This window comes from Helianthus annuus, chromosome 16 (genome assembly GCF_002127325.2).
Source record: "Helianthus annuus cultivar XRQ/B chromosome 16, HanXRQr2.0-SUNRISE, whole genome shotgun sequence".
In the NCBI taxonomy this organism is placed as follows: Eukaryota; Viridiplantae; Streptophyta; class Magnoliopsida; order Asterales; family Asteraceae; genus Helianthus; species Helianthus annuus.
Window position 1 is genome coordinate 26,561,686 of NC_035448.2, and position 25,138 is coordinate 26,586,823.

The 25,138-nt window shown below is 41.1% G+C and overlaps 1 non-coding gene across 1 annotated transcript; it reads left to right on the forward strand.

The window, feature by feature from the left end:
- Window positions 1-20,476: 20,476 nt before the first annotated feature.
- LOC118488539 lies at window positions 20,477-20,583 on the forward strand. Its single transcript, XR_004885083.1, has one exon. It is a non-coding gene; the product is annotated as a small nucleolar RNA R71 (small nucleolar RNA).
- The last annotated feature ends 4,555 nt before the right edge of the window (window positions 20,584-25,138 follow it).

The following is a 25,138-nucleotide window of genomic DNA, read 5'->3' on the forward strand; positions in this document are numbered from 1 at the left end:
TCTTATAAATTTGGATTATCTTTATAATAATGCTTTCTCTTATAAAATTGAAATATATTTAGGGGGCCAGGGAGCCCTGTGGTGAATTCCCCACCACGCGTGGGTCGGAAAAAAACACCGCGCCACCCTTAAATATAACGCGTGAAACTTAAAATGCTCCCGATCAATTTGATGAATACTTAGCTATGTCGGACAAAACTTCACGTGAATGTTTGCATTTTTTTGTAACGCGATCATTAAATTGTATGGTAAAGAGTTTTTACGTAAACCGACGAGACACGACATCTCACGTGTTTACGCCGCACATGAGGCTAGATGGCATTTTCCAAGAATGCTCGGTAGCATCGATTGTACACATATAGAATGGAGAAATTGTCCAAGAGAGTGACGACGGGCGTATGTTAGGGGTGACGTCAAAAGACCAACCATCATACTTGAATGGGTGACGTCGAATGATTTATGGTTTTGGCAATCATTTTTTGGTGTTCCAGGTTCAAACAACGACATCAATGTTTTGCACACGTCGCCGTTGTTTCAAACCGTAACGGATGGTACCGCACCCTTCTGTCCATTCTATGTTAACGGAGGATATTACAGTTTCTTCTTATGGATGGTATCTACCCATTGTTTTGGTTAAAAATTACCTAAGTAATTAAGTGATCAAATTAGTTAAGTGAGGTAGTGTACTAGAAGTATTTGAAAAATATATGCTGATTAAGTTGTTAACAAAAACAGTTTTCAGGATACGGCTTGGGATATCGAGCTGTATCAACAATCAAACAATGAGCAAAAATGTAAAGGTGACACAGGATGTACAAGGAAAGCCCTTGATCAATCTAGATCGCCGGTACAAAACCTCAGAAGCTGATAATCGCAGCTGCCTTGTTCTTCTTATTACTTCAAATATCAGGATACAGTGCAAGATATGATGTGGATCAACTAGGTGTTACAATGCGATTTGAATACAAGTGTTAGTGTGATTGATTGCAGCTAGTAGAGAGCAAGAGTGTTCAAGAGATTGTGTGTTCTTATCTTATCCGATCAATCTTATTTATAGTAAAACTAAGCTAACTAACTAGCCTACAAATCTGGGATAAAGCGAATATTCCCTTTGTCAACGTTGTAGTCCACGTCTTCTGGCTTCAACATTCCTATTTCAACAGATTAGCCCGAGTCTTTGGGAGAACAGGTCCACTTGAACGTTATAGACTTGCTTCATTAATCTGCACGTGAATTAATTAGTCACTACCAGGATACTGTATCAGGATGTTACTAATATCCTGATCCGGTATCCTGATCACAATAAAAGAAACATAGTCAGAATATTATTCAGGATATATGAGTAGAAATCCACCCATAACAATTGTCCCCAAAATATATCTATTGGTATACCAATTCCAACGGATATATTTTAAAGCTTATCTCATGAATCAAGGTTATTAAGTTGAAGTGGCGGTTGAAATGACATTGTGCAACTTCCAACGCGGTTTACACTCAATGGCTATCTATTACGCCCCTATATCTTCTCTCTTTCTTTTTAAAAAGCAAACATCTTCAACAAAATCTCCAGGTAATTACTCATTCTTCCTTCCTTTCTTGCAATTTACTTTCCTGCATTAATACAATATGATGGCCAAAGGTGGAGGGATCCTGATTTTCAGGACGAATCCCTTGGTCATCAGTTAGTATGGTTTATTTTGAACAATATAACAGTTGAAGGTGGATGGGTCTCGGTTTGAGATGAAACCTTCGATTGTTAAGTAAATATGGTTAGAAACTAATTGTGCTTTTGGTGGATGGATCTCAGTTTGAGATGAAACCAGAAGCACAAACTTTTGCTATGTTAATAATTAACTTTCTTTTGGCCTTATCCATTGTTATTCATTTTTATTTTTACAAAGCTTGTTTTGATAACTGATATTTAGTTCAAGTATAGTTTCAATCTTCAATCATACTTCAAACATTCCAAACAAATCCTGAAATATATTCTAAGAATATATCTTGAGAATATATCCTGAGAACATATCCTGATCAGGATACTCATAAATGTTATAATCAAGCTTTTTGTTAAACATAGTTTCAAAAATTTAGACAATTTAGACAAGGCTTTTAAAGGAACAAAAAAGGAAAGTTCATACCAGAGATAGATTACAACCCTATTCTTAAACTCCAATCCTTTTGCAACCATTCCACCAAAGATGTCCCCCGTCCATGACACTTAGTGAACTAGGCCTAAGCTTGATCCTCTGAACTTTTCACAATGCCTTAGTAGGAATGTCCCCTGTTTATGTCATTGTTAAATACTTAGGAACTCTTGTGATCACAACTGATTTCATACTTATGTATAACTCTAGTATCACAGGGGATAAACCCTAAATATCCTGGAGATAGATCCTCAATATTCTAGGGTTAAACCCTGAGCATACTGGGGAAAATCCCAAATTTTCGTGTGCTACAGGCGGGTGTGTATAAACTCCAAGACTTAGAAAGGTGAAAACCTTTAAACCTTAGAGAGTATGAAAATACCCTTTTGCGAGAGAGGGTGATCAATCCTCATATACCTTTAGGATCCAGGATATAGCCAATAATAACGAAATTGTCAGCCACTTTTACATGGACTGGTCCCGCTATCTTGAACTATCCCTAGATAACTTGCGCTCCAGGCGGGGTGTTTAAACCCAATTCGAGAGAAAGGTGAATACCTTTAAACCTGTGAAGGGATCAGGATCCCTTAATCGTTAGAGAGGGGGCCAATCCTCTAATCTTTCAAATAATCCTGTGTGTATATCCTGGAGGTATATCCCTAAGCATATTCTGCAAAACAACCTTAAACTAAGGTGGGAGTTAGCCTTGCTAACACCCCTCCGATGCTTAAGTCAGTATTGGGTTCAAAATAAAAAAGAATTATATTTAAAAGAGAAAGAATTCATACCATCTTGAGTTAGAAATTAAATTCTAAACTCACTTGAAATACGCTTTGAGGTGTATAGCATTCCAGGATCTTGGTAGTATATCCCCCTCCATATTCTTAAGCCGGTATGCTCCTTTTCCGGATTCTGATTCAATCTCATAAGGTCCTTCCCACTTAGGAGCTAACTTTCCATCAGCAGGATTAATAGTATTCTGAAAAGCCTTCCTTAAAACCCAATATCCCACTTGAAACCTTCTAGTCCTTAGATTCTTGTTATATGCTCTGGATATCCTCTGTTGATATGCTGCCATTCTCAACTTTGCCGCATCCCTCGTCTCATCAATAGTATCCAATTCTTGGCATAGGGCTTCAGGATTCTACTCAGAATCCCGGAGGTTGTATCTTGCTGTAGGTATCACCGTCTCTATTGGGATTACCGCTTCTGTTCCAAATACTAAGGAAAATGAGGTTTGCCCAGTTGCACTTTGTACTGTCGTCCTATTAGCCCATAAAACAAAGGGTAATTCTTCTGCCCATCTTCCTTTCTTAGCTCCTAGTCTCTTCTTCAAATTGTTGACTATTATCTTGTTTGAGGATTCTGCTTGTCCGTTCGCTTGAGGATGTACCGCAGTAGATGTAATTATCTTAATTCCCCAACTCTTACAAAAATCGGTTGTCCTCTTACTGATAAATTGAGAGCCATTGTCACAAATTATCTCAGCTGGTACCCCAAACCTAGTCAGGATATTCCTTTTTATGAAGGATACTACTTCTTGGTCCCTGACTTAAACAAATGCTTCAGCTTCTACCCATTTAGAGTAATAATCAGTCATTTCCAGCATAACGACTTTTCCTCCTGGAGCTTTTGGCAATTTTCCCACTATGTCCATCCCCCACTTCATGAATGGCCAAGGGGAAGCAATAGGATATAGCGGTTCAGCAGGTTGATGCAATATATTACTGTGTCTTTGACATGCATCACATCTTCGAACATATTCTGCAGCATCTTTCCTCATCGTCGGCCAATAGTATCCTATTCTTAACACCTTTAAGAATAATGATCTGCCCCCAGTATGGTTACAAGAATCCCCTTCGTGTATATCCTGAAGCACTTCTTTAGTTTCGGGATCCTCTAAGCACCTCAGATATGGTCCTGCAAGAAATTTCTTATACAAAACATTATTTATAATAGTGAATCGAGATGCCTTCATTCTAAAGGCCTTAGGATTCTCATCATTTGGGATGAGTCCTTCCTTGAGATATCTCATGATTGGAGTCGTCCAGGACTTAGGATCCTCCTCAGGATATTCATCATCAAGATCCTGGATACTTACTACTTCCTTATCCTGAGATTTGAGAAGATCCACTGCAGGATATAGGATATGTAGTATTGGTATTTGGGTTCCTTCCGGTATCCTGACTGATGATCCTAGATTTGCCAAGGCATCTGCTTCAGCATTATCCTCTCTTGGTACCTATTCAAGTGTAAAAACATCGAAATATCCTGCTAATTTTTTGAGAATTTCGAGATACTCGAGTTGTGACAACTCGAATTTCCAAGATTTCTATTTCGCATTTATTGCACGTTCATGTATTATTTAGCTGTTTAATTGCACAATTGATTGCTATGGAATTGTATGCGTTTTAAATACAATGAAGTGTATTGTGTGATTGTGCTTGGTTATGTGTTATTTGTGAAAGACTTGTCTAATGCATAAACTGAGTGGTGAAACTGTGAAATTAATTGAGATGGTGCACTATTGTAAAATATAATAATAAAGGGTGTAAAGAGTTATTAGTGAAACCTAAATCATACTTAACCCTAAATCATTCACTAAACCTCTCACAAGAATCCAAGCACGTACTCTCATTTCTTTGGCTCTCTAGCAATCATCACCATCATCATTGGCAAGATATTCACCACTTTCGATTCCTCTCTTTCTCTAGAATCATTTAAGGTAATTGTTTATTGATCATTGTAATACTTGTAAACCCTAATTGATTGCTTGATTGTTATGAATTCTTGATTCTTGATTATGTGTTCACAAAAACCCTAGTTCCTCATATAATAATCTGTGATTTTGATTCGAGTTTGGATAGTTGTGATTATGATGATGATTAGTTGCATACCTGGTAGATTATGCTTGTGATGATTGTTGTTTATAAGAAATGGTTGATTTGTTAAGAATCTGTTATCGATATGAATAAAATTAGGGTTGCTCGAACGTAGAGAACGTAACTGATTGATTCTTTTGATTCTGAATTGGAATTCACGTATTGATATGGTTGTCTGACTTTTATAATAGAGGTGTGATGTCCGAGCTTTGTGTTACAAATTGTAGTCCGAACTCTTTTGATTTTTATTCATGAAGTCCGAGTTCTTGCTAGTGTATGAAATCAGAATTTCTTTTGTGAAGCTTGGGTCCGCCCATTGTAGTTGAAAACAAGGTCCGACTTTTATACTTTCATGTGGTCCGACTTTTAAAAAGTCTTGTCCGAATTTTTTTGCAAGGAGTTTAAATGTCCGAACTTTTATACAAGGTAGAGAGGTCCGAGTTTTGGGAGATGGGCTCTTGTCCGACTTTGTTGTATAGCATGTATCCCGACTTTTAAATCAACACATGGTCCGACCTTAAAGGGGGGGTTAAGTGGTCCGAGTTTTTAACTAGGGAAGCCCCCATGTCCGACTTTCAACCCTTAAAACCCCCTTGGTCCGAGTTTTTACCCCAACCCCTATGTCCGACCTTTATTAGTGTGTATGGTCCGAGTTTGGTCCCCACTTCCTTGTCTGATCTTTATTACAATGCTAACAAGTCCGACCTCTGTTTGTATATTCATGTCCGACCTTTATGTAAAGGAAAGGTGCAAATTTGTGATTATGTTGTTGTCCGAATTCTGTAATGCATACATATATGGTCTGTGTTCTGTGTTGATAAGCATGACCTGAGTTATTGATGAGACATGAATGAATAAGTGGATGCTACTGTCACTACTGTATGTGCTGCACTTTATAATATACTACTGCATGCTACTGTCACTACTGCATACGCTTATGCGATACTGTCTGATATGATGCTAAGTGTTAATGAATGATACTACATGTTTCTGTGCGATACATTACCGTATGATACTATTTGAACACCAAAGAGTTGTAAACATAATAGAAAGTAAAATACTCACTGCGGATTTATGTGCAATGTACCTTAGATCGTGTGCAACGGACTTAAACACAAATTAACCCTAGAAGCAATAACATACCGAGCAAACCAAGGTGAGTTCACACTCTTACTAAGGCATGGGATTCCCGGGGCTTGGGAATGGGTTTTAAAGGAATAAGGTTGAATAGATTCGTACTGACACTATTACTAGACTACCATACCATCGTCCTCGGTTGTGCAGGACACATACGTGCAATCTACGTACACATATACTTACTACTATCCTCGGTCGTGAAGGATACTTATACATACTACTATCCTCGGTTGTGAAGGATACCTATACATACTACTATCCTCGGTTGTGAAGGATACGTATACATACTACTATCCTCGGTTGTGAAGGATACTTATACATATTACTATCCTCGGTTGTGAAGGATACTTATACTTAATTACTATCCTCGGATGTGAAGGATACTCACGTAAGACCTACGTGGACTTATACTTACTACTGTTCTCGGATTGTGAAGAACACATATGGTTACGAATAGTCTAGTGGTTATACAACATGGGAAGCCCCCACCAATAGAACGTACTAACGGCCCAGTAGTGCCACCTGTTACAAACGAACTTACTATTACGCATTTACTTTCTGTGAACTCGCTCAACTAGTTGTTGATCCCCTGTTACATGCCATGCAGGTCGTTTGGTACATGGAGCTTGCACAGGGAGGAGCTGGTCGTTGTGGGCTTGGATCGTGATTGTTTCTTTAAACACTTATGACATTACATTATTATTTATGTTGGGTTTACTTACATGCTTCCGCTACTTAAACAAATGTTTGGTTTTGAACATCAATCATGTCTTGTTGAATTACATTATCTATTTTTATTATTAAATGCTATGTTCGGTATGATTGATGGCTTGATCCTGGTCAGTCACGCTCCCAAGCGGTGGTACTCCGCGTATGGATTTTGGGGGTGTGACAGATTGGTATCAGAGCCATTGGTTATAGAGAACTTGGTTTTAATATGGGAAAACGTTTTTATTAAAACCAGACTATAACCAGAACAGTGCTCTTAACGATCCACAACGACGCTTCGCTCCACGTGCAAGACTCAACATCCTAGGTAATAAGGTTTATGTTTATTACCTACTTGCTAGAATTACATAGAACTTTGCTCGTGGTATGCTTAGATTACATTACATTGCTCACTACTTGTTATTGCTTAAGAACACCTATGTGCTTACACTCTTCTGTCATCGCACCACTCGCGAACCATTCATACTTATGCTACCTTTACTGTTCGATCATGTCTGGACGTGTTAACATGACTCAAGCCCAGTTGACGGCTCTCATTAACGAACAAGTTGCTGCAGCGCTTGCAGCCGCACAAGCAGGGGTTATAACCTGCTATTCCAGACCTATCCTAGGATGTTAGATCCTACTCTCGTGACCCAACTCTCGCGCTTAACCTTGACCTATCTTTCTCGCGCAACGGGTCAGAATGCATAGCAACCTGTCTGCACATTCAAGAGCTTCATGGACTGTCATCCAAGCACATCCAGTGGCACAGAAGGAGCAGTGGGACTACTCCATTGGTTTGGGAAGCTCGAGTCAGTATCCAAGATGAGTGAATGCCCTGAGGCTCGCAATGTCAAGTACGCCACTGGAAGGGATCGCGCTAACCTGGTGGAACGCGCAAGTACAGATACTAGGGTTGGCAGCTGCTAACGCCACCCCTGGAACGAATTCAAAGAATGCATTAAAAGGGAATACTGCACGCGTGATGACATCCACAAGTTGGAAGTGGAGCCTTACCATTTGAAAATGACGGGGTCAGAAATTGAAGTTTATGCGAAACGGTCGAACGAACTGGCCATCTTGTGTCCAACCATGGTGGACCCTCCAAGCAAGCGTGTCGAATTGTACCTCAAGGGTCTAGCCTCAGAGATTCAGAGCCCTGCTACATCGACTAACCTCGACAATATCCAAGACATTCAGTGTCTTGCTCATCGCCTCATGGATCAGGCAATGGAACAGAACAGGCTGCCTAGTGGTATCAGCACTATTACTACCGCTACCACTTCTGCTACTCTCGCTACTCTAGTGACAACAAGCGGAAATGGGATGGGTATCCCAGCAAGGGTTCCGCTACCGTTCAGTCTCAAGCACAGCAGCAGCGCAAGAATAGTGATCACCAGAGCCCGAGTCAGCCAACTTCTGGTGGTCAGGGGCAGGGTGGATATCGGGGAATTCACCCAATGTGTGACAAATGCAACAGACGCCACAGTGGTTAGTGCAACGAGGGACGTTGCCAGAGGTGTCACAAGATGGGCCATGAAGCTAAGGAATCAGGAGCCCACGGTCTGCAAATCAGAATCGCCAGCAGCAACAACAAGCAGAAATCCTATGCAAAGAAAAGATTGTTCGCATTCCTCGTTCTGGTCAAGAACCTCTCGAAGTTCAAGGCGACAAGAGTGGTGCTATGGTTGGCATCATCTCTTTCTTGAAGGCTCAGAAATGTTTGCGGAAGGGTCACACCGCAATTTTGGCTCTCGTTAATAACGCATCAATGAAAGAAAAGAAGTTGGAAGACCATCCAGTTGTACGTGATTTTCCTCAAGTGCTTCCTGAAGATTTACCTGGTCTACCGCCTCATCGTCAGGTCGAGTTTCAAGTCGAGCTAGCTCCAGGAGCAGCACCTATAGCTCGAGCTCCGTGTCGTTTAGCTCCAACCGAACTGGAAGAACTGTCAAAGCAGCTACAAGAGCTCTTGGAAAAGGGCTTTATTTGTCCAAGCTCTTCGCCTTGGGGAGCTCCAGTGTTATTTGTGAAAAAGAAGGACGGTACCTTCAGGATGTGCATAGACAACCGGGAACTCAACAAGGTGACGGTGAAGAACCGCTATCCTCTTCCTCGTATTGACGACTTATTCGACCAGTTGCAAGGGTCGAGTTACTATTCCAAGATTGATTTAAGGTCAGGGTATCATCAGCTGAGAGTCCGGGATGAGGACGTCTCCAAAACAACATTCAGAACTCGCTACAGCCATTATGAGTTTCTGGTCATGCCATTCGGGCTTACGAACGCGCCTGCAGTCTTGATGGATCTTATGAACAGGGTGTGCAAACCTTATCTTGACAAGTTCGTCATTGTCTTCATCGACGACATTCTGATCTACTCCAAGGGTCAGGAGGAACATGAGCAGCACTTACGTCTTATCTTGAAACTTCTTCGAAAGGAGCAATTGTACGCAAAGTTTTCTAAATGCGACTTCTGGCTTCGTGAAGTCCACTTCTTAGGCCATGTGGTGAACAGGGATGGGATTCATGTCGATCCATCCAAGGTAGATTCGATCAGGAACTGGCCTGCACCGCGTACACCAACGGAAATACGCCAATTCTTGGGTTTGGCGGGGTATTACAGACGATTTATTAAGGATTTCTCCAAGATCGCACAGCCGCTTACTATGTTGACACAGAAAGGTGTTACCTATCGTTAGGGTAATACACAAGAAACGGCTTTTCAGTACTTAAAGGATAGGCTTTGCAGCGCACCTATCCTCTCATTGCCAGAGGGCACAGATGATTTTGTGGTCTATTGTGACGCATCGATACAGGGGCTTGGTTGTGTATTGATGCAGCGGGATAAAGTTATTGCCTACGCCTCTCGTCAACTCAAGGTTCATGAACGGAACTACACGACGCACGATTTAGAGCTGGGAGCTGTTGTTTTCGCACTTAAGATATGGCGACACTACCTGTACGGTACCAAGTGCACTATTTACACCGATCACAGGAGTCTCGAGCATATCTTCAGGCAGAAGGAATTGAATATGCGTCAACGACGATGGGTCGAGCTACTTAATGATTATGAATGCGCTATCAAGTACCATCCAGGCAAAGCCAATGTTGTGGCTGACGCTCTCAGTCGAAAGGACACTCTACCTAGACGCGTACGAGCTTTGTAGCTCACTATTCAGGCCAGTCTTCCTGCACAGATACGTGATGCTCAGGTGGAAGCATTAAAACCAGAAAACGTCAATGCTGAAGCCTTGCGCGGCTCAAGGCAACGATTAGAACAGAAGGAAGACGGTGCTTACTATGTAACGGGGCGTATTTGTGTCCCACACTATGGCGGTCTACGCGAACTTGTGATGGATGAAGCGCACAAGTCTCGCTACTCAGTACATCCAGGGTTGGATAAAATGTACCACGATATCAGAACAACATATTGGTGGCCAAACATGAAAGCTCTTATCGCAACTTACGTCGGCAATTTTTTTTCTTGTGCGAGGGTTAAAGTTGAATACCAGAAACCTTCACGCCTACTTCAGCAACCCAAGATACCACAATGGAAATGGGAAGAAATTTCCATGGATTTCGTTACAGGCCTACCTAGATCCCAGCGTGGGAACGATACTATTTGGGTGATCGTGGATCGACTCACCAAGTCTGCTCACTTCCTAGCAATCAGAGAAACAGATAAGTTTTCCACACTAGCAGACCTATGTAAAGGAAATAGTCTCGAGGCACGGGGTGCCCACATCTATCATTTCGGATCGCGATGCACGATTCACGTCGGAACTATGGCAGGCAATGCACAAAGCTTTTGGCTCTCGGTTAGATATGAGCACGGCTTATCACCCTCGGACGGATGGGCAGCCTGAGCGCACAACTCAAACCTTAGAAGACATGCTTCGAGCATGTGATATCGATTTTGGCAATGGCTGGGAAAAGCATCTTCCTTTTGCGTAGTTTTCATACAACAACAGTTATCACACCAGCATATAAGCCGCTCCATTCGAGGCATTGTACGGACGTAAATGCCGGTCACCTCTCTGTTGGGCAGAGGTGGGGGGGATAGTCAGATTACAGGTCCAGAAATGGTAGTTGACGCTACTGAACGAATAGCACAAATACGACAACGCATGGCGGCAGCTCGTGATCGCCAGAAAAACTACGCGGATAAGCGTAGGAAGCCATTGGAATTTCAGGTCGGGGACCGGGTATTACTCAAAGTCTCACCCTGGAAGGGTGTGGTTCGATTTAGTAAACGAGGCAAACTCAATCCACGGTATGTTGGACCATTCGAAATCACTGAAAGAATAGGCCCAGTAGCCTACAGACTGAACCTACCAGCTGAACTCGGTGCAGTTCACAATGTATTCCACGTGTCGAATCTGAAGAAGTGCCTGTCAGATGAGACCCTCATAATTCCATTTAAGGAACTCACTATCGACGAGCGGTTGCAGTTCGTCGAGGAACCAGTTGAAATCACGGACCGGGATGTTAAGGTCCTCAAACACAAGAGAATCCCTCTTGTGCGAGTTCGTTGGAACTCCAAACGTGGCCCAGAGTACACCTGGGAACGCGAAGACCAGATGACAGAAAAGTACCCCCAGTTATTCGAAACCAATGCAACCACTACTGAGGCTGAAGTTACTACTACTGAATTTCGGGACGAAATTCCAAATCAACGGGGGGATGATGTGACACCCCAGGAAAACCAGTAAACAATACAACTTACCTAGCTTCCTCAGTGAGTGCGTACCAAATTTCGGGACGAAAATTCTTTTAAGTTGGGGATAATGTGACAACTCGAATTTCCAAGATTTCTATTTCGCATTTATTGCACGTTCATGTATTATTTAGCTGTTTAATTGCACAATTGATTGCTATGGAATTGTATGCGTTTTAAATACAATGAAGTGTATTGTGTGATTGTGCTTGGTTATGTGTTATTTGTGAAAGACTTGTCTAATGCATAAACTGAGTGGTGAAACTGTGAAATTAATTGAGATGGTGCACTATTGTAAAATATAATAATAAAGGGTGTAAAGAGTTATTAGTGAAACCTAAATCATACTTAACCCGAAATCATTCACTAAACCTCTCACAAGAATCCAAGCACATACTCTCATTTCTTTGGCTCTCTAGCAATCATCACCATCATCATTGGCAAGATATTCACCACTTTCGATTCCTCTCTTTCTCTAGAATCATTCAAGGTAATTGTTTATTGATCATTGTAATACTTGTAAACCCTAATTGATTGCTTGATTGTTATGAATTCTTGATTCTTGATTATGTGTTCACAAAAACCCTAGTTCCTCATATAATAATCTGTGATTTTGATTCGAGTTTGGATAGTTGTAATTATGATGATGATTAGTTGCATACCTGGTAGATTATGCTTGTGATGATTGTTGTTTTTAAGCAATGGTTGATTTGTTAAGAATCTGTTATCGATATGAATAAAATTAGGGTTGCTCGAACGTAGAGAACGTAACTGATTGATTCTTTTGATTCTGAATTGGAATTCACGTATTGATATGGTTGTCTGACTTTTATAATAGAGGTGTGATGTCCGAGCTTTGTGTTACAAATTGTAGTCCGAACTCTTTTGATTTTTATTCATGAAGTCCGAGTTCTTGCTAGTGTATGAAATCAGAATTTCTTTTGTGAAGCTTGGGTCCGCCCATTGTAGTTGAAAACAAGGTCCGACTTTTATACTTTCATGTGGTCCGACTTTTAAAAAGTCTTGTCCGAATTTTTTTGCAAGGAGTTTAAATGTCCGAACTTTTATACAAGGTAGAGAGGTCCGAGTTTTGGGAGATGGGCTCTTGTCCGACTTTGTTGTATAGCATGTATCCCGACTTTTAAATCAACACATGGTCCGACCTTAAAGGGGGGGTTAAGTGGTCCGAGTTTTTAACTAGGGAAGCCCCCATGTCCGACTTTCAACCCTTAAAACCCCCTTGGTCCGAGTTTTTACCCCAACCCCTATGTCCGACCTTTATTAGTGTGTATGGTCCGAGTTTGGTCCCCACTTCCTTGTCTGATCTTTATTACAATGCTAACAAGTCCGACCTCTGTTTGTATATTCATGTCCGACCTTTATGTAAAGGAAAGGTGCAAATTTGTGATTATGTTGTTGTCCGAATTCTGTAATGCATACATATATGGTCTGTGTTCTGTGTTGATAAGCATGACCTGAGTTATTGATGAGACATGAATGAATAAGTGGATGCTACTGTCACTACTGTATGTGCTGCACTTTATAATATACTACTGCATGCTACTGTCACTACTGCATACGCTTATGCGATACTGTCTGATATGATGCTAAGTGTTAATGAATGATACTACATGTTTCTGTGCGATACATTACCGTATGATACTATTTGAACACCAAAGAGTTGTAAACATAATAGAAAGTAAAATACTCACTGCGGATTTATGTGCAATGTACCTTAGATCGTGTGCAACGGACTTAAACACAAATTAACCCTAGAAGCAATAACATACCGAGCAAACCAAGGTGAGTTCACACTCTTACTAAGGCATGGGATTCCCGGGGCTTGGGAATGGGTTTTAAAGGAATAAGGTTGAATAGATTCGTACTGACACTATTACTAGACTACCATACCATCGTCCTCGGTTGTGCAGGACACATACGTGCAATCTATGTACACATATACTTACTACTATCCTCGGTCGTGAAGGATACTTATACATACTACTTTCCTCGGTTGTGAAGGATACCTATACATACTACTATCCTCGGTTGTGAAGGATACGTATACATACTACTATCCTCGGTTGTGAAGGATACTTATACATATTACTATCCTCGGTTGTGAAGGATACTTATACTTAATTACTATCCTCGGATGTGAAGGATACTCACGTAAGACCTACGTGGACTTATACTTACTACTGTTCTCGGATTGTGAAGAACACATATGGTTACGAATAGTCTAGTGGTTATACAACATGGGAAGCCCCCACCAATAGAACGTACTAACGGCCCAGTAGTGCCACCTGTTACAAACGAACTTACTATTACGCATTTACTTTCTGTGAACTCGCTCAACTAGTTGTTGATCCCCTGTTACATGCCTTGCAGGTCGTTAGGTACATGGAGCTTGCACAGGGAGGAGCTGGTCGTTGTGGGCTTGGATCGTGATTGTTTCTTTAAACACTTATGACATTACATTATTATTTATGTTGGGTTTACTTACATGCTTCCGCTACTTAAACAAATGTTTGGTTTTGAACATCAATCATGTCTTGTTGAATTACATTATCTATTTTTATTATTAAATGCTATGTTCGGTATGATTGATGGCTTGATCCTGGTCAGTCACGCTCCCAAGCGGTGGTACTCCGCGTGTGGATTTTGGGGGTGTGGCACGATTAACTTCTCACCTTTAACTACATAGGATCCATTAAAATGATTAGTAATTAACAAGGAATCAACAAATACTTGCAAACTTTTAATGTTCATATTCCTGGCCAACTCTAATCCTGCAATCATAGCTTCATATTCTGCTTCATTATTAGTGGCAGGAAATTCACACCTAATAGCCTGGGGTAATATGTCCCCTTGTGGCGATTTTAGTAGTATACCCAATCCTACACCTCTCACATTAGATGCACCATCAGTATATAATGTCAAGGATTCTAAGTTTTCTCCTAGCTGTTGCACTTCTATGTCTACTTCATTTTGAATATCACTACTGAAATCAGCCACAAAGTCAGCTAGAGCCTGAGACTTTATGGCATTTCTAGGTTCGTATACTAGATCATAGGCACTTAATTTTACTGACCACTTAGCCATCCTACCTGACATCTCAGGTTTCCTAAGCACATTTTTAACAAGATAATTAGTTTTAACATGAATCCTATGTGTTTCAAAATAATGTCTAAGCTTTGTTGATGCCATAACTAGGGCCAATATCAATTTTTCTAAATGAGAATATATAGTTTCAGCATCTAATAAACTTTTGCTAACATAATAGACAGGATACTGTTGACTTTCGTGATCCTTTACCAGGACAGCACTTACTGCATTCCCTGATACTGCAAGATACAGGGATAATGGCTCACCATCCTCGGGCTTCATCAATAGAGGTGCAGTTGAGAGATTGATGTGTGAAAATGTGTATATTAAATTCGAACAAGTTTTAAAAATGGAATCACAACCTAAACCACACACAATCGGTAAGTGCACCGGTCGTAGTGTAGTGTAGATGGCAAGACCGGATATCAATCCGTGGACACTATATGCAAACTCTAGATACTGAACCTCTATCGAATAAGTAGTCAAATTTTTAGATTTGTTTTGAGTGATTTTGAATAATTAATTAACAACTAAAATAAGCAAGAAAACGTAGGAAACAAAACGAGCAAACGAAGCAAACACGCGAGCAAATTGTGATCAAATATATATGAGATAAAGGCTACCTAGGTGTCGAATCCCTAGAATCATGCAATGCTAACGTGACAATGATAACGGTTAAATATATATTTCCCTCGATTGAACCCCCGCTAGAGATGTCCGAAACAAGAAAGCAAGACTAAATGTGAAGTGCTAGAATGAACAGGCTCGAGCTATCGATACCAAATCCTACGAAAATAGAATCCTTTTGACCTCAGAGACAATAATGTTGAGAGAGAATCCCACAATCGCAAAGCAAACCCAACTTTGATAATTGGAATCCTAGGAAACCCTAATTACGATGCAATAAACGAGCCCGAGCTATCGGTCACCCAATCTACCCACCAATAATTAGCTAATAACCTAGCTCACCCTAATTGTCTTTCGAGTCACAAGATGAGGATGCAAGTTTTAATATCGTGATTTTAATTATTAATCAACTTGGTCAATTTCTCAACACAATATTTAACCCGAAAATCCTAAGATAACCGAATCAAATTAAATCCTAAGTCTAGGGGGAATTTCTTCGTGCCTAAACCGCTGAATTTATTGATTAATAACAATCAAAATATACCAACATGCAATATCAAGATCAATATCAAAGAAAGATTATGTAAATCACATCAAATAACCGAAATCATGTCAAATATGCATTACAATCATCTAGTTCATCAAAACCTAGGTAGTTGTGAAGTTTAGCTACTCATAATATTCAATAAAACAACTGAACAAGGTCTGGAAACAACTGAATTCATAGTTCAAGACAAAAAGAAACCGAAAAACTAATGTTTAACGAACCCGAAACGCTCCAAACTCGAACCGAAAGCTTCCAAGACTCTTGCACAGCTTCAAGATGCCTCACAATCGTCCAAGAATGCTCCAATGCCGCCTGTGTTGCGTGAATTAATAAACCCTAGTCGGCTGCCTTGATTTATAATTTTTTTGCGAAAACCGACTCGCTTACGGACCGTATGGTTAAAGGCTTGCGGTCCGTAAGGGACTAGGTCAATCCGGGTGCGCGCCTCCTCCTTGCGGACCGTAAAGACCTGGTCTTACGGTCCGTAAAGGGTCCTGTACAGCATTATTTTATTTTTTCTTGCTTTTCCGACACGTCTTTCCGTGTTCCTTTCGCTGCACCATTTTTCTTCCGTTTTCACCGCGAAATTAGCAGGTTCATCATCAATTCCTGCAAATCCATAATTTAAACAATTAAGTATCCAAATCGCGAGAAAACCACATCCAAAATCATAAGAATGTAAGGAATTTGATACGAAAAATATGTGTAATTATAAACATATCAAACATCCCCACACTTAACCTTTTGCTTGTCCCTAAGCAAAATCCCAAGCAGCATGTCCAACTTAAACACTTTAACAAGAACGCAAATCTCGAACAAGTTATAACGCAAACCACGAAGTCATCCACCACAAAAGTTTCGCAAGACTTACAACGTTCAAAAGGTGACGAATCATAACATTTTAACTGAAAACGGGCCTACCCAATCAAGCTTTTCTTACCTTCGAGCAATCAATTAAGCAATGTCAATACCCCTCACAATTTCACTCATCTCTCGGCTAATAAATATGTAATTTTGAGTGAACTCTCAAAACCAAACTTTGAAGCTACACTGTCATAAGCTTGTACGTCAATCAGATTTCCACCTATTTGTTAAAACTCGACATGGATCAAAAGGACTTTATTGGGTAGGTAAGGGCTAAGGGTAGGTATTGTTTATATATATATATATATATATTTTTTTTTTCATTTTTTCGGACATAATGGGCTAAACACATAAACACAAGATAAACCGGATATATACGAAACAAATACTAACACATTGGTCATTTTGACCCACAACTTTATTCTATTTTTTTTCGATTTTTTTTTATGTCAAATATAATAATCACGTAACACGATCCGGCTATCAAATCACAAACGGGTAACAAACGAATGGCTAGGCTCAAAGTGGTGTATCTAGGGGTAATGATAAAACGGGTCAAACACAAAGGTAACACAAACAAGGTGATCCTAATGCCTCTATCATATCCATGTCAAATCCTAACCGAAGGTCTCAAACTGTATCAAAACGCACAAGTTCTAAAGTGATGCAACAAAGTTGGTAAACACACATGAAACGAAAGTAGTGAACATATAAATATGAAACATATAAAAGCTCAAATCTCACTATCATGTGGTAGATAAGGGTTACCGATATTGACAATGCACAACCAATTAACTCTCCGGCTCCATCCACTATCCTAGGCATCCCAAACCCTTTTACTTCCCAAAAACCGATTCAGTCAACCTACTATCCCGCAACTTAAAGAAACACGTGCTTTCCAACTCGTAAATTCGACAATTAAACCGCTTTTGACCGACGTTTTGAAAAGGTTTTTCGTTTTCTATGCGCTAAAGGACCGGGACTCGCAAAACCAACTTTTTTTTCAATTTTTTAAATTTTTTTAAGGTATTTACAGACTTAAATCTACCTAAAAATACGTAGTCTACCATCCCCACACTTAAAATTTACATTGTCCCCAATGTAGGAAGAAAGAGAACTAAAAATAAATAAGAAATAAAACCTAAAATAATATACAAAATAATAAAAAAAACGAATTGGAAAGGACTTAGCTGGTTTTATGACGCGTAAGCTCCAAACTCTCGTTCAATCCAGCTCGATCGTATAGCATTCCATTCGCGATCGGCTTTGACTCTAACTGGTACACTCGGAAAATGCATGATATCTGATAAGCAGCTCCAAAATCACCTGAATGGAGATTGAGTACGGGTGGTACATATCCAAACCTGCATTAACAAAAACAAGCAAAACCAAAGCAGTACTGACTCTAAAAAAAACCGACTCAAAAACTACTAACTTAGACTCAATATACAAAAACTACGACTCTATACAAACTCTACGAAACCTCCCCACACTTGAACTCAATCAGGAGGCTTCTCCTTTATCCAACCCCGATCCAACCCGTTCAATTCCACCCGTTCCTTATTATTAATTAAAATTTTAATAGTGGAATGTATAAACTTTTTAACGTTTTCGAACGGATCAGGCCACCAATACTTAAACTTACGTGGACCAAACCTAATTCGTGGCATGTAATGAGAAGGATGGTGTTGTGCAAACTTAAGTGGTTCCTCCTTCTTTTTATACCATCTCTGCACCCTTAAAACATGTTGATCCAAGCTTCTTTGCGCCTTCTCCCGTGTTCTTGTTGGTGTGAGTGGGAATCCAACATCTGCTTCCTTCACGGGCCCGCTATCAAACTTGTCAGCCATTTTCTCTTCTTCTTTGACGACCTCAAACACCTCAAATCTAGGGGAAGGCTCGGTAGCCTGCGGCAGAGGGTCCTGCTTAACATCCAACTCAGTGACCCCACTCCCCTGATCATCCACACTCGCAACATGCGTATCAGACGCATCTCTCCCGTAAATCTCACTGAGGAGGCTACCCACATGTGACATAAGAGTATCGATAAAAAATAGAGTGTCATCATGCTGCTGGGTATGCCTCATGGAATGCTGAATGTCGAATGTGACCTTATCCTCATCAACTCGAAGAGTCAACTTGCCGTCGTACACGTCAATGAGCGCTCGTGCCGTGGCAAGGAATGGACGACCTAATATCAGTGGGACCTCAGAGTCCTCGTCCATGTCAAGGATGACGAAGTCAACTGGAAACACGAATTTGTCTACCTTCACTAACATATTCTCCACAATCCCTCTTGGGAACTTCACTGATCGATCAGCCAACTAAAGGCTCATGCGTGTAGGAGATGGCTCGCTAGATTGAGCTTTGCAAATATGGAATACGGCATAAGATTTATGCTAGCCCCTAGGTCTGCCAGCGCATTGCTGACGATAAGATTTCCGATCAGACATGGAATCGTAAAGCTACCAGGATCAGACACCTTCTTCGGTAGCTTGTTCTGCAAGACGGCAGAACACTCCTCGCTCAATGTGACAGTCGAAAGATCCTCTAATTTCTTCTTATTCGTAAGAAGATCCTTCAAAAACTTCGCGTACTTCGGCATCTTTGATAGGGCCTCTACGAACGGGATGTTTACGTGCAGCTTCTTCAACATCTCGAGGAACTTGTTGTACTGCTCTGCGTCCTTAGCCTTAACTAACCGACCTGGGTAAGGGGGTGTCGGTTTATACACCCTCATCGGCTCCTTCTCTGCCTCCTTCTTCTCTCCTGAAGACCCGCTGGACTGTGCTGTACTTGCTGGGCGCAGCCTAGGGTGCACTTTGCCAGCAGGGGTCTCCATCTCAATCACCTCGTCGACCTCCGGGTCCTCATCGACTACCGGCTCGACCTCTACAGCTCCTCGACCACTCCTCGTAGTAACAGCCTTTGCAGTGGCATTTGGATTACCCTCAGTGCTACTAGGGAGACCACCAGGGGGTCTCTGACTCAACTTCTCTGACATCGCACCTACATTCCTCTCAAGATTCTAGAAAGCCATGCTCAGATTCTTCATGAAAGTCTCATGCTCCAAGAATCGCGACTGGTTCTCCTGATGTCGTGCCTCCTCTCTGGTCATGAACTGAGTCAGTAACTGTGTCTGCTGAACCAGGGTCTCTTGATGCTGCTTCATTGTCTCCTGGTTCTGCCTCAGCATCTCCTCCAACGTGGGGCTTTTATTCGTACCCGAACTCGATCCTGCTCCTGCGTCCTGAAACAAACTCTGATGCGGCTGAAACCCCGGTGGGTTATTGTTCTTCCAGCTGAAATTCGGGTGATTCTTCCAATTCGAATCGTAACGCTCCCCGAAATTTCCTTGATTTCGATTACTCACAAACTCTACCTGCTCTGGTGACTCAGTAGGAGCAATAGGACACGCGGTCGTGTCATGCCTCCCAAGGCATATCTCGCATAGCTGCTCCTTCTGTATCCTCATATCACCCACCTGCTTTTGCAGAGCGTCAATCTGTGCTTGCATCCTGGTGACTTCATCAACCCTATGCACCCCTCTTTGTGTAAAAGTCGTTTGTCTAGAATCAGGAAACTCATAACTACTCATCGCTATGTCCTCGAACATATCCATGCACTCCTCTGGTGTTTTGGCGGTCATCAGATTGCCGCCAGCAGTAGTGTTCAGCATATTCCTCGTAGCGGGCGTCACTCCATAATAGAACTTCTCAACTAACGCCCAATCCTCGAATCCGTGATGAGGACACTTGAGCAACAGCTCCTTGAAACGCTCCCATATCTCGTAGAAAGACTCTCCCTCCTTTTGGCAAAACTCTTGAATCATGCTCCTCAGTCGAGCAGTTTTGGCAGGGGGAAAGTACTTGCCTAAGAACTTGTCTTTCATCCCGGCCCAAGTGGTGATGGATCCCGCAGGAAGGGATTCCAACCATGCATGAGCACGATCAGCAAGTGAGAATGGGAATAGACGCAGCTTGCAGGCATCCTCGGTGACACCTTGCTCCTGGAACGTATCGCAGATAGCTGAAAAGCGCGAGAGATGGACATTCGGGTCCTCATGAGGTAATCCATGGAACTGGATGCTGTTCGTAACCATCGTGATGATCTGGGGTGGAATCTGCCAGCAATTAACTCTGATAGCGGGTCGGGTAATGCTGGATCGAGCATTGGCCGCGTTCGGCCTGGCGTAGTCTGCGACGACTCTCCTAACTGGGGCCTCGTTGTCACCCATAGTGAAAGCAGAAGATGGAATGTGTGCCTGAATAGCTCGGAAGGTGCGAAGGCGCTCGTGAAAATCTCGCTCGGGCTCAGACGAAGCAACAAACGAAGGTGGCCCTTGTGAACGAGTATGGCGCATACAATGGTGAAATTACCAATCTAAATACTAAAGCAAATCTAACCCTAAAGGCACAAATTGCAAGTAAAAGGCACCTAAAGGCAATTGAAATCTGAAAGCAAATAAACAACTAAATAGACGACTTGGGTCGTTCTCTAAAGTGCCAGTGTCCCCGGCAACGGCGCCAAAAACTTGATGTGTGAAAATGTGTATATTAAATTCGAACAAGTTTTAAAAATGGAATCACAACCTAAACCACACACAATCGGCAAGTGCACCAGTCGCAGTGTAGTGTAGATGGCAAGACCGAATATCAATCCGTGGACACTATATGCAAACTCTAGATACTGAACCTCTATCGAATAAGTAGTCAAATTTTTAGATTTGTTTTGAGTGATTTTGAATAATTAATTAACAACTAAAATAAGCAAGAAAACGTAGGAAACAAAACGAGCAAACGAAGCAAACACGCGAGCAAATTGTGATCAAATATATATGAGATAAAGGCTACCTAGGTGTCGAATCCCTAGAATCATGCAATGCTAACATGACAATGATAACGGTTAAATATATATTTCCCTCGATTGACCCCCCGCTAGAGATGTCCCAAACAAGAAAGCAAGACTAAATGTGAAGTGCTAGAACGAACAGGCTCGAGCTATCAATACCAAATCCTACGAAAATAGAATCCTTTTGACCTCAGAGACAATAATGTTGAGAGAGAATCCCACAATCGCAAAGCAAACCCAACTTTGATAATTGGAATCCTAGGAAACCCTAATTACGATGCAATAAACGAGCCCGAGCTATCGGTCACCCAATCTACCCACCAATAATTAGCTAATAACCTAGCTCACCCTAATCGTCTTTCGAGTCACAAGATGAGGATGCAAGTTTTAATATCGTGATTTTAATTATTAATCAACTTGGTCAATTTCTCAACACAATATTCAACCCGAAAATCCTAAGATAACCGAATCAAATTAAATCCTAAGTCTGGGGGGAATTTCTTCGTGCCTAAACCGTTGAATTTATTGACTAATAACAATCAAAATATACCAACATGCAATATCAAGATCAATATCAAAGAAAGATTATGTAAATCACATCAAATAATCGAAATCATGTCAAATATGCATTACAATCATCTAGTTCATCAAAACCTAGGTAGTTGTGAAGTTTAGCTACTCATAATATTCAATAAAACAACTGAACAAGGTCTGGAAACAACTGATTTCATAGTTCAAGACGAAAAGAAACCGAAAAACTAATGTTTAACGAACTCGAAACGCTCCAAACTCGAACCGAAAGCTTCCAAGACTCTTGCACAGCTTCAAGATGCCTCACAATCGTCCAAGAATGCTCCAATGCCGCCTGTGTTGCGTGAATTAATAAACCCTAGTCGGCTGCCTTGATTTATAATTTTTTTGCGAAAACCGACTCGCTTACGGACCGTATGGTTAAAGGCTTGCGGTCCGTAAGGGACTAGGTCAATCCGGGTGCGCGCCTCCTCCTTGCGGACCGTAAAGACCTGGTCTTACGGTCCGTAAAGGGTCCTGTACAGCATTATTTTATTTTTTCTTGCTTTTCCGACACGTCTTTCCGTGTTCCTTTCGCTGCACCATTTTTCTTCCGTTTTCACCGCGAAATTAGCAGGTTCATCATCAATTCCTGCAAATCCATAATTTAAACAATTAAGTATCCAAATCACGAGAAAACCACATCCAAAATCATAAGAATGTAAGGAATTTGATATGAAAAATATGTGTAACTATAAACATATCAGAGATATTGCTTCAATTCCTGCAAGGCTGCTTCATGTTTCTCTCCCCATTCAAATTTCTTATTTTTCTTCAGAATATCGTAGAATTCCTTGCATTTTTCCGAGGATCTTGATATAAACCTGTTTAATGCTGATACTCGCCCTGTTAATCTTTGTACATCTTTCATGTTTGAAGGTGACTTGATATCCAGGATAGCTTCAATCTGTTCCGGGCTTGCTTCGATCCCCCTTTTAGTAACCATGTATCCTAGAAACTTTCCCACCTCCACTCCAAAATGGCATTTGGCAGGATTTAGGTTCATGTTGTACTGGTCCAGGATATCGAATGCTCCTTCAATATCCCGGAGATGATCCTCAGCGTTCTTAGATTTTACCACCATATCATCAATGTATACCTCCATGGTGTCCCACAGTTTGTCTTTAAACATCATGTTCACCAATCTCTGGTATATTGCACCTGCCTTTTTCAAACCAAAAGGCGTAGTAGTATAACAATAAATACCTGTTGGTGTCTGTTTTGGTCAAAAATTACCGAAGCAATTAAGTGATCAAATTAGTTAAGTGAGGTAGTGTGCTAAGAGTGTGTGTTGAAAATATGCTAATTTAGTTGTTTGCAAAAACACTTATCACGATACGGCTCAGGATATCGAGCTCTATCTACAATCAAACAATGAGCAAAAATGTAAAGGGTGACACGGGATGTACGAGGAAAGCCCTTGATCAATCTAGATCGCCGGCACAAAACCTCGGGAGCTGACAATCGCAACTGCCTTGTTCTTCTTATTACTTCAAATGTCAGGATACAGTGAAGGATATGATGCAGATCAACTAAGTGTTACAATGCGATTTCAATACAAGTGTAAGTGTGTTGTGAGTGTTTGCAGCTAGAAAGAAAGAGAGTTCGAGAGATTGTTGTTCTTATCTGATCCGATCAATCCTATTTATAGTAAGATAAAACTAACTAACTAGCCTACAAATCCAGGATATAACGAATATTTCCTTTGTGAACGTTATGGTCCACGTCTTTCGGCTTCAATGTCCATAATTCAACAGATTTTCCCGAGTCTCAAAGAGAAGAAGTCCACTTGAACGTTATAGACTTGTACCATTAATCTGCACGTGAATTAATTAGTCACTACCAGGATACTGTATCAGGATGTTACCAATATCCTAATCCGGTATCCTGATCACAACAAAAGAAACATAGTCAGAATATTATTCAGGATATATGAGCAGAAAACCACCCATAACAATTGTCCCCAAAATATATTTGTTGGTATACCAATTCCAACGGATATATTTTAAGCTTATCTCTTAAATCGAGGTTATTAAATTGAAACAACAGTTAAGATAGCATTGTGCAACTTCCAACGCGGTTTTCACTCGATGGATATCTATTATGCCCCTATATCTTCTCTCTTTCTGTTTGAAAACCAAATATCATCAACAGAATCTCCAGGTAATTATTCATTCTTTCTTCTTTCCCTACTAATCTCTTCATTCTTCTCCTAATGGCTGCCAGAACCTGTTCTCATACTGGTGAATCGACGAAGACCTTTGTCCAACAAAACCTTCTCAAGAACCCCGAGAAGGAGATATGTGCCTTTGATAATGCAGATATCGCAGCGTTAAGAGGCTCCAGTGCCTTTCCAAACAGTGCGATTATCAGACCATTCGACCGGTCAGTTCAATCGAACGTTTCATCTGCCGATTGGGTCTGTTTTCTGGCATACCCTTTCTCGCTAGGCCTTCGGTATCCTTTTCCTGAATTCGTGATGCAATTTTTTCGAACCATCGGTCTTTGCTTTGCCTAAACAATGCCCATGGTTTGGAGGGTACTAATCGTACTTAACCAAATTAAAAACCTTCACTTTCCTGACCTCTACATCGAGGATATTCCGATCGCTTACCGTCTCTGATCACACGATTTTAGTTGGTTTTTACTCTTTTCCACTTCTAGTAAACCCCTCATTCTCAAAGCCACCAAAAACGAGGACGGATGGCAACGGAAATTCTTTTTCGTTAAGCGAGATTCCATCTACGAGGGTGCTAGCCTCCCGGTGGAGTGGTTAACCACCGGTAGGGTTTAGGGTTTTAAGAATATCCCCAAATACCCCTAGGCCTATATCCTGTGCTAATACTTTTTTATTTGGCCTTTATGCAGTGAACTTCAAAGAAGTAGCCCCTCCTACTAAAGAATCTGAAAAGAGAATTAAAGTAATTTACGAGTTACCGAAAGGTGATAGGAGCTTTTCCACACACCTCCCAAGTTCT